At 38.9% G+C, this 11306-nt stretch overlaps 1 protein-coding gene across 4 annotated transcripts in view; it reads right to left on the bottom strand.

Annotated features, from left to right (window-relative positions):
* Positions 1-7178: 7178 nt before the first annotated feature.
* The window catches only part of gria3a (glutamate receptor, ionotropic, AMPA 3a), a 58163-nt gene continuing 54035 nt past the window's right edge, over positions 7179-11306 (bottom strand). For all 4 annotated transcript variants that reach the window (XR_013816279.1, XM_079813891.1, XM_079813890.1 and 1 more), the window contains one exon: positions 7179-8549. The gene's annotated coding sequence lies outside the window, so the exon portion shown is untranslated. The remainder of the gene's footprint in view (positions 8550-11306) is intronic.

Here is an 11306-nt window from a genome sequence, read left to right as displayed (position 1 = left end):
ATTGATAATAATAATAAGAAAATGTTTCTTAAGCATTAAATGTGAATTAAATGTTAATTCTGAAGGATCATGTGACACTGAAATTACACTTTAAATATTTTAAATAGAAAACAGTTTTTATACATTCAAATAATAATTTAAAAATAGTGCAGGTTTTAGTACGTATTTTAAAATGTTACACAATATTAGAACCTAAACTTCTTCTTTTATTTTTTTATCTTATCGACCCCAATCCTCTAAATGATAGTGCACATGAATGTTCTAGCAAATGGTGTTCTTTAGAGAGAGAAAGCAAGCAGAAATATTCAATTGCATATGCACACAGAGTCTGTGGTTCATATCATATTTACACATGCACTAAGGGGCAATTACAAACTCTTTAACCCTGGACCCTTGCGCAGTCTCATGAGGGATCAGCAGGTGGATCTCATATGTTCTGAAGGGAGGAGCTAAAGTCTCATAGTGCAGGGCTTGTGTTCAGAATGCATGTTGTGCGAGTGGATCAATATGCAACGCTTCAGCCACAAACACGCAGAGCAGCTGCTTTATCTGAAATCAATGTGTGTGCATGACGCTGTGGGATGGCAGCATGTAGAGCCTATGGGCTGAAACCCACAGCATTCATTAACCTGCACTGCAGTGATGAGGGCCAAACTCAAAACAAGAGTTCACATCTACATCCTTCCCTTCAAAAACCTGGCCAAAGATCTATGACTGCGATTTTGGCTGGGTTAAACTGATGCACCAAACAACTATTGTATCATTAAGACGGCTCAATTTCTAGGATCTCATACACATTTATTTTGCATAAAATCAATATGCAACATCAATGTTGAACAAAACCAAAATGAACATAACTGACCAAGTAAATTAAAATGAAAACTACTTATTACAAAATAAATTTTTCATTTGGCCAGTCTGGTGTGAAGTCATGTATGAAGATACATGGAGCGGTTTATGTTAATTTTTTTATGGGTCTTTAATTTAGAAGTTGCAGTAGACCACAGATGCACCATTTGGGATCTTGGATAAGTAAAACATGGCGCCATTTCATTAACACATTAATCATTAACACACTGACCTTTACTCTGTCACCTTTAAAAAGCAGCAAAGTTTCAAAAGTGAATACTTTGTCGTCCAGTCTTTTCTGTTGATAATTAAAGGGGCACTTCACCGCTGACAAAATGGGCTTTCAGTAAAACTTGGCTGCCTATCCAGTAGAAAGGAAATCGGTGCAACCTGACTAGAGAAAACAGAGAAAAAAGGCCTTTGTCTTTTCTTTTGCCAAACAGGTAGGAAAACGTCAACACCCATAATGCACTGGGCATGATGCCGTCAGGCCACTCCCACCAGTTTGCTATGGATACTGCCTTGATTTTGCAAACCTTAAGTTACAATGACGTCGACTTGTATTGTTCCCGGGTGCAAGAATTCAAAGAGGAAACGTTTCCGTTACTTTCAGTTTCCAGTGAAGGATCCAGTGCGTTGTAGGCAGAGGCTAAAGACTAGATGACTACAAACAGTGCTTTAGGGGAAAACAAATAAACTGCCATTTACACGAAAGCCTTGGAGCTGTCAAAAGTCACCAAGACTTTTGCTGACAAATAAATATGAACTTCTCAGTTTAGGTAACGGAGAATGACTAAACATTGTTAATTTACATACTGACATTGTAATAATAGAAAGCAGGGTTGAAAAAATCTGCGAAGTTAACCTTTTAAGCTGTTTTATTTTTAAAGACAAACTTAAAAAAAAAAAGTGACATCAGGCTCAATAATCCCCCAACTCACTGCCCCAGAAGCACTGTTTACGGAAAATGCAAATACCAAATCTGTAAGCCTTCCTAAGGCTTTGACAGAAACTTTCTGGGTAAAAAAGGGACTTGCAACCATTTACAGCCTAATATGTAAACAAAAGTAAAGTATCAAATAATTCTGTATCAGAGCTTTGATCTCAGAGACATTATAGAAATAAAAGTGAATATCAAGATATTCCAGATTTATATTAGCCTGACAAGCCAGACCCACATCAAGATGTTGGGTCTGGGAACACACCCTTGGCAGGGCTCAATCCGAGGGGCGGGATAAACGATTGTCTTTCAAATTCCCTCTGCACGCAATAGGATAGCGCTACAACCAACCAGAGCAACGTCGAAGGTGAAGCGGAGCTAGTTGATAGATTAAACTTTCGCCGTATCCGCTCGGCAAAACTCTGAACACATCTTGCTTTCTGAAGAATGACTTCAGTGCCGTTCTTTGCTTAACTCCAAGCCTTCCAGAGTCGCGGCTTAAGCCGATTCGAAAGACTGCTGTTCGCCAGCTGCTTTGTTTACAAGTAGCACGCGGAACCGCCGTAACGCTGCTGTCATTATGTTAAGCCCGCCCACCGACTCTATACACGATGTGATTGGCCTGACCAGAGTTTGGTTTTTCCAGCTCACAAGTCTACGTAGAGAGCTGGCTGCAAATTAGATTTGCTGCCGCTAGGATGCGTCTAGATTTCTTGGCTATATTTCAGGCCCATTAAATGAGCAAAACACTATGCAATGCAAAATAAATAACAACTTCCTGTACAGAACCTAAAATACCTGATTTCTACTGCCTGGCACTCTTAGAGGTGTGAAGTGACTTTCGTGCACAGTGATGTAAAACTGGTGTGTTGAGCAGGTGCTTATATGACCTATTTTATGCAATTGCCACTTTAGAACTGCAAACAACACAAAATAAAACAAAATCCCATACACAGAATCAAACTGATCTCAACCTAACCAAAAGCAGTTGCTATGCAGATGTCATCACTGGCATTATTATGCCTTAAAATAGCAACATACAGGATAAAATAATTACAGTTATTCATTGTGCAATTAACTGGGTCATTCCCATTATGCAGAACCTTTCGAACTCTGAAACGTATTTCGATTAAAGGTACACCAGACCTTCAGAAATAAACGCTGCCAAGTTCAGGCATCAAAACCATCAATTATAACTTACACAATGAATTACACAATGGCAAGATCATTTCCTGTCATGCCTGTAAAACCGAAGAGTGAAATTAACTAAACAAAATTAGTTATTTTCACACAAATATTACAACTCAAATATTACTACGTTTCTTGTACTTAGAAAAAAGTTACGTAAACTCAGTAACTAATTATATTCAGCTGAACTTAATTATATTGAACTGAATGAGTTGCAGCAGATTTCTAAATCCCAGCATGCTTTGCATAAGACTGTACAAAATAATTAATGTTGAAATTAAGAGTTATTTGTGTGTTGTTGCACAAGATTAATATAAGGATAGATGTGTTATGTTTCATATACAGTCAAACCTAAATTTATTCAGACACCTTCAACATTTTCACAGTTTATTCGCTAGAGTTTAGAAAATGGTAAAATATGACAATAACTCAGAGTTAAACTGTGTCAGAACAAATTGACAATGTCAGATAACTTTGACAGAAAGGTATGAAATGGATTACAACCAACCAATCAGCTGTTCAATTTAAGTACACAATTAGATAATATCAATTTAGGTCACCCAATTACCAAGCAATGCTTCATTTTGTTCAGTCTGTGGTGTAAAAGGTTGCATTAGCAATTAAAGAAAAAACACTTAAACAAAACATGGTCCCAAATGTTTATCAATTTTACTGGTAGTCCACTGTATGAAGACATTTTGGGTATAATATGTCACAGTTTACTTTATTTTGCTATCCTCACTTACATAAATGAACTATAGTGTCCTGCACCCACTAGTAAAAAATTATATCTGGTGTCTGAATAATTTCTGGTTTGACTGTACATGCAATTGTATATGAATAGTCTCCATGCTTGTTTCATTACCACTTACTCAGTTAACATGATGTTTAGTCAAACTGAGTGAGTTAGCTTAGTCGATATTTAAATTACAATGATCTTGTTTGTGTAATACAAAATAAAAAATTAAGTTTTGTTAACTTAGCCTAATCTACGAGTGTGTCAACTTAAAATAATGTGACTGATTACTTCAATTATTTGACTTCTGCTAAATTATAGTTTATAATATATAGGCCTTATAAATAAATCTAAACTAACTAATATTTCTATCTTTTAAAATGTTGAAATTAGTAAACCATGCGCGAAAGCCATCCAGCCCTCACCCACGGGCTTCTTTTATGGATCTTTGAATGTTAGTTCACTCGTGTCGCTGTCCATGGTGCTGATGAGATTCTCTACCTGGATCAGCGTATAAACAAACGCTTTTCTGTAAATACTTTTACGTTTAAATTTTTTTTTAGCTCTGGGTTCCTCCACCACTGTAATATGGGTCAGTTAATCTGAATCGTGTGGGCCCATCGAGAGAATACTGGGAGTCTGTTTATTCCAGTGCCCATTTTCCAATAGCTAAGCGGACAAGGGAGGACGGCGCGCGCCTGAATCAGGTCAGCTGTACAGTGATGTGTTTTAAAATTGGGGTCCTTGATACTTAACCCACATAACTGTGCGAGAAATGAAACGATAAAGTCTGCTTTCATTTAACTGAAGAATTCAGCTCTGTTTACATGAAATGGTGCTATTGCCGGTTTAATGAAACAGGGTAAACTGCTTATTTTCTGCATTCATTAGGAATGGGGTGAGTATGTGTATGTGTGTGTTCCCCGGACTCACGGCGGGGACGGTGAAAGAGACTACCATACGAGAGATGAATACCAATAGTCTTGTCCCTCCTCCTCCTCCTCCTCCTCCTCCTCCTCCTCCTCCTCCTCCTCCGTAGCTCCGACTGAACGGTGCAGTGGCGGGATGGCGCCCGGATAATAAACTATGCGGGTGCATTTCATTATAAAAAAAACTCCAGCGATTCAGTATTCACTGCACATCTGATAACAAGTTGCTCGTGAAAATGTACCTGTGGTGTCACGACCCTTCCCTCGAATCGGCTAATGCCAGTGTTTTGTATCGTAAACCTACAACATAACGCCTTTGGACACGTACGCGCACACACGTGCGCGCGCTGGGAAAGCTTTAAGCAAACCGAGCCAACAGATGGTAAAATCACTATGACAACTTGGACTCGGTACGGGTTAGCTTCCTGGATTCATCCACACGGACGGTCGCGACACTGGTTTCTGACTGGCACCCCCGCGTGAGCTGCCGTTACCTTTCCAACAGGTGACGAACTGCAGCTTTAATTCACACGCGCGCAGCGTCACGCGCCGCCCGTGATTAATATATCAGCGGGTATTGAGCATGCACGCGGAGAACGACTCGACCCCCGAGTGTCCCTCGCGCAGACAGGCCTGTGGAACAGCTAAATAACGGTGCTGGCAGAGGTGTTTTCAAACAGATGCGAATAAGTTTATGTAGTCTGACAACGAGTAGAACTACAAAGCCGACTGTTTACGACCATAATGATTATGATTAACGAGATTCACAGCCCAGATGCAGCAAAACATGGCTTTGAGGTTATTCGAATGATAATTCTCTCCCTCTCTCTATCAATTCCTCCCTCTCTCTCTCTCTCTCTCTCTCTGCTCACCCTCTTGCTATTGCGAATTGCGAGCTTTCATGCTGCAGATGAGAGAATGAAAATTCCGTTAAAATCATATCAAATCAAATGAAATAAAGAAAAAGAAAATATGTATTTTACAAAACCCGCATCCTTTTATCGTAACCACAAGCAATGCGGCGCATTCATTAGACCATCGTTCATTGTTCAATCAAAACGCGTTCCACATACACAATTCAATTCACGGTTTTTTCCCCCATAACTAGCTAACGTTACCCATATTTTTTTATTCACCAGCATCGGAAAATTGCTTTTATTACTCGGGGCCGTTGGTTCTCACCGCTGCCTGATATTGAGAACCGACGGCGCGCATCAGATCAGCCATAAATAAGAAAATTTTGGGCTCACCTGCCGAGTCGCTCAGCCGGTATCGCATCCGAGCGTGCACTGTAATAATCTCATATCTCATCGTTCCCACCATTCAACATGCCCCCTTTCCCCTCGTCGAGCCGTGTGAACGGAGCTCGCCTCTTCTTGCGTTTTTCTTATTTTCAATTAACGTCAATCTCCCCGGGTCTATTTTAAGCGCGCGCGCTTTGCGCGGTCGCGGACGCAAGGTCAGGAGCGCCCACTGCCACGCGCGTTGCCAGGCAACCGAAGGGACACGAGCGATCTTACAAACCGGCAGCGAAACAAAATAAATAAATAAGTACATAAGGCGGATATAGGCAGCAAAAGCTCGTCTCATCCAAACCAGCCATGCAGATTATAAATTAAAACACCACTGAGTCATGGGGAAACGAGGGCGTAATGGCATTGGTGGGGTGTGGCGGCGGGTGCATCAACATTTATTATCTGAATAAAAATCGTAAGATCAGTTTGCAGAGCTGCTGCAGCGAGAATAAATACAGAACATTCTATAAGAAAATAATAAAAGAGAGACACCGTGTCTTTTTAACGTGTTAGTAGAAACACCTACATTTAGGCTACTCTTAAGGTAAAAAAAGTAGTAATTTAGCAAACATGTTTATCCACTCCTTATTCTTCAGACAATCTTCCTGAAGGCCTATACTATTCGACCCAGCAACCCTCTGGTGATCAGCCCTAGGCTTTTGCCACTAAGCCACACCAGCCTTCATAATAGGCTAAACCTTCTGAGGAATGAATCGGACCTACACTGGTTATAAAGCTCTAAAAACAGTTGCAGTAAAGCACATTTCCATTAATCTCTTGTTACACAAACCTGTATAACTGTCAGCTGCTGCTGTGCAGCATGTACTACATTTGCATGCACAGCAGGCGTTTATTTGCTCAGCAGGTGGCATGTATTGCAACAGTGATGAGGGTTATTTGTAAGTGAGTTATTATAAATAAGATCACCTCTTCATTTTTCAGCAATCTAGAACGCAAAGTTTCTGACATGATCTGTGGTCTTTTTGTGCTTTAGTGGAACATCAGCAGCGGGAAGCTGTCCGGCCCTGATAAAACAATGACAAAATTAAGAGGACTTAAAGGGGTTTTTCAATGTTACAATACTTTCTCCTATATCAGCTTAATGTGCAGACAACCATAAGATAAGTCTAAACTGTAATTCCTTGGAGAATTAAGCGTCAATGACAAAAAAAGAATGTTTGAGATAATACATATACACAAGTTCATAGGTTCTGAAGCTGAAATCACACATTAGTCAGTAGAAATGTGTCTTAAATCTGTCTTTATTTACAAAATATACTTAAATGTTTAAGAGTTGGATGCAGTCATGCAGAGGGACAAACTATTGTTTTCATCGGGATGTATTTCGACCATTTCGTAATTTTCTATTCTTTCTTTTTTTTTTATTATTATTGTTAGTGACCAGGAATGGAGGTGGTGGAGGAGGATATGGGGAGAGGGGCATGTCAAGGGAGGCTTTATTAAGGGCAAAGCAGTTTTCATCCTTACTGTACATGCAAGTTCACTTAGAAATTATACACAAGTCAGGTATATAAAATCTTCAAAATAAATATGCATTTTGCCATCTAAACAAATGTTAAGAATTTAAACAGAGTGGCTTTATAAAATCAAAGATTCACGTGTTTTCTTTTTTTAAAATCAGTTTAACAGATATCATACCTCAGTGACAATCGTATTTTAAAACAAAAGAAATTATTACAAACTATTAAACATTTTGCCGTTGTTTCCTAAGCTTGACTTAAAGAACTGATCTATGATATTGAAGAATATGTTTTTTTGTTGTTGTTGCAGATACTATAAATGTGCTGTCATTATTTATCTCCTATGTTTAAGAATAAAGTAATGTGGCAATAACAATTCAGAAACTTCCACCCTTGTTAGGGTTTCTCTCTCTCACACACACACATACATACACACAAAAATTCACTCTCGCTAAAGTTAATACGCTATGAAATAAAAATCTAAATAAACTGTAAACTGTAAAAGGAAAACAATATTGACATTAGTTCTCCGATGCCATAATCTATCTGCAAATATTTACATTATTCATAACAATTATGTTGACGAGGACACAAAATCACAGCACAAATTTTTTTTTTTACAAATTAATGAGCAGAATCCTTCAAAAATATTTCCTACAATTTGCATAAATTGTTTGTTTGCTTTTGGTGCGGGTTGTCATGGAGACAAGCTGACTGTCACTCATTAAACACTGTCATCACTAATCATGAGATCAACCAAATCAAACCTCTCTAGGGTGTGTGTGTGTGTTTATCTCTTCCTCCCTCCTTCACCGTCTTTCCCTCTCATAATAAGAACATGCTACCCAGCACCCAGCAGGACTTTGGTGAGATGGCCTGCATGTTTTGTTGTTTTGTCACTGGTTCAGTAAGGCACTGAGAGAGGGTGGTCGGGTGTTTGGTCCATCCGATAGTCTGTCGCGTGATTATTGGTTCAGGTTGTGGTCAGAGCCGAGAAGAGAAATGTTCCGGTGAGATGGGTTTTGGTTGGGTGCGTGTCCGCTTTCTAAAGGGAATCACAGTCGACTCAAAGAGACGGAGAGTCTATCCCATGCCGCATACGACATGATCAGCAAGGGACAGGCTTCCAATCTGAGAATAAGAAAAGACAGCAGCCCAACCCATTTGAGACTTTCAGAAAGATACACTCTTTTGACAATAACACAGTTCACAGACACCAAAAGCACTGAACTAAATGCAGAAAGCTTGAAGAGATGGAGCCTCTGATTCATGGCACCAACTTAAAGCTGCTGTAAGTACCACCAGACTACACGTGCGGTAACATTAGTGAAATTTCAGCTAAATTTTATGGGCAAAAGGCCCGTTGTTTATATTGTATGAAGCACAGCTCACAGAGAAGTCACTTTCAAACTAAGCAGCTTTCAAGCAAATTCTCTTGACCAACTTGAACCCCATGCAAAATCTGCATGGGGAAATATATTATATATTCGTTCGAATATCTCATTCAACATTCCGAATTGCATGGATTGCAGCTGAAAATTCTCTGAACAATGGTAAATGTGACTGCACTAAGCATTGAGGTAGAGAGCACCTCCGATGTGACTTCAATGCAACTTCAAGTTTTATGATTGGCAGTAACTTGCAGTTACAGATATCTTAAAGGGGTGGTAAACCACGATTTCACTATTCTAACTTAAGCTAGCGTGTAATGTTGCTGCTTTAGCATAAACAACATCTGCAAAGTTACAACGTTCAAAGTTTAAAGCAAAGGGAGATATTTGCTTTTAAAGAAATCCATTTCTAAGAACTACAGCAAACGGCCAGTAGGCGACTACACACATTCCTCCAGGGTTGGTGACATCACCAGGCTCAATATTTACATAAACCCCTCCTCCGAGAATATTAAATAGGGGGGGGTGAGGCCATTTTGTATCGCGGCGCTGTTGTGGTATAGTAGGCTGGAGTGTTGTTGCCGCAATGCAGAGGAAACGCTGTTATATTCATCCGGATTGCAGGTCTGGGGTACTTGCTTTGTTCAGCCTTCATAGGGACAGGGGTGCGTTGCAGAGCGTTTAACATACAACATGTTATATGCACGTGTGTATGAGACAGAAGGGAACAGGCACGTGCGGGGCTCCCGCAGCACATCTCACGGAGGGAAACTTTCACAATGTTCGCGAGTTCAACACCGGATTTGCACAACGTCAGCTGCATAAGACAAACACTGCCAGTGTGTGAATGCACGACACGCGCGGGGCTCCCTCCCGCAGCACATTTCACGGAGGAAAACTTTCACAATGTTCGCGAGTTCAATGCAGGATATGCACAACGGCTTGACATGAAAGCTGGATTTACAAACAGAAGCTGTTTACGGGCCACAACCTGTAAGTCTGATTTATTTTTCATCGATGTGTTTTCCTGTAATAGGTTGTAGCAAGGAAGTAAACAGATGACAACGCTGTTCTGCAAACCAGTCTGTTAAATGCTCATCCATACTTAACGTTATCCGACGAACACCTAACATTACAAACACTAACGTTAAAATGTCAACAGCGAACTTGGCATTAGTGTAAATTATTCTTTGATTAGAGCTTTTATGTATTATTTATCTACAGGCATGCTAAACATGGTTCTGTGTGTGATTTGGCTACTATAGTAAAGCCAGTGTTTAGTGTTTTGGGTTAATAGTTCTTGCGACAGATATTTGGCTATAATCGTTCTAAAAATACAAAAGTAACAGTGCCATTCAGTAGCGATCACTATAGATCCGCAGTCTTTACTCATTAGGACTGAACAGGTTCTGCTCGATCATCTTCACTAAAATGTTCTGGGTCTGATTCGGGCTCAGATTGGTATGGTTTTATTGACGCCATCGTTTCTAAAACTGACCAAAGCACAGTCTTCCGGTAAGGTAAGGGGCGTGACGTTTCCGACAAACGTACACTGCGGTTAGCGAATCACAACACACTGGGCCAGCTAACCAATCTGAGCCCATTGCGTATTTTTGAGGGACTGGCTTCATACAACCCGGAAAGCATCAGACCGTTTTACAAGGAGGGACAGAGCAGTGCAGAATAAATGTCAAATATATGAAGAATAATGATTTTTTTTTTTTAAACGAAGCATTAACACATGTTACAGTGCACCCCACAAACACAATCAAGCCTTCAAAACAATGTGTTTTACCACCTCTTTAAATTATATAAACTATATCCATATATATATATATACATACACACACACATACTGTATATATATTATAGGGTTACTTTTTCATATAAGTAACTATTTCATAAACACTATCGTTTAAATATCCATATATACGGGTTACTTTTTCATATAAATTCGTTATACATACATGATCGTTCAGAAGTTTAAGGTCAGTCATTTAAAAAAATAAAATAAAATTAATGTAAGGATTATACATTATCGTTCAAAAGTTTACGGTCAGTCATTTAAAAAAAAAAAAAAAAATTATGTAAGATTTAAAATCTTTATGGCAAAAAAGACATTTATAATGTTACAAAATATTTCCATTTCAAATAAATGCTGTTCTTTTGAACTTTCTACTCATCAAGGAATCCTGAAAAAAAATTATCACAGCTTCTAGAAAATATTAAGCATCACTGATAAGTGATAATATAAGAAATGTTTCTTGAGAATTGCTTATTACAATGATTTCTGAAGGATCATGTGACTGATGACTGGAGCAATGACCATAACATGAATATATAACATTTTACAACATATAAAAATAGATAACATTTATTTTAAATTGTAATAATGTTACAAAATATTGCTTTTTTACTGCATTTTTTGAGATGCAGTAAAACAGCCATGGTGTGTATAAAAGACTATCAAAGAAGTCTAAGTTTTGCTGATTTCTTT

This window comes from Gobio gobio, assembly GCF_949357685.1.
Source record: "Gobio gobio genome assembly, chromosome: 4".
Lineage (NCBI taxonomy): Eukaryota > Metazoa > Chordata > Actinopteri > Cypriniformes > Gobionidae > Gobio > Gobio gobio.
The sequence above is the reverse complement of the archived record's forward strand: the minus strand, read 5'-3'. Positions and strand labels throughout refer to the sequence as shown.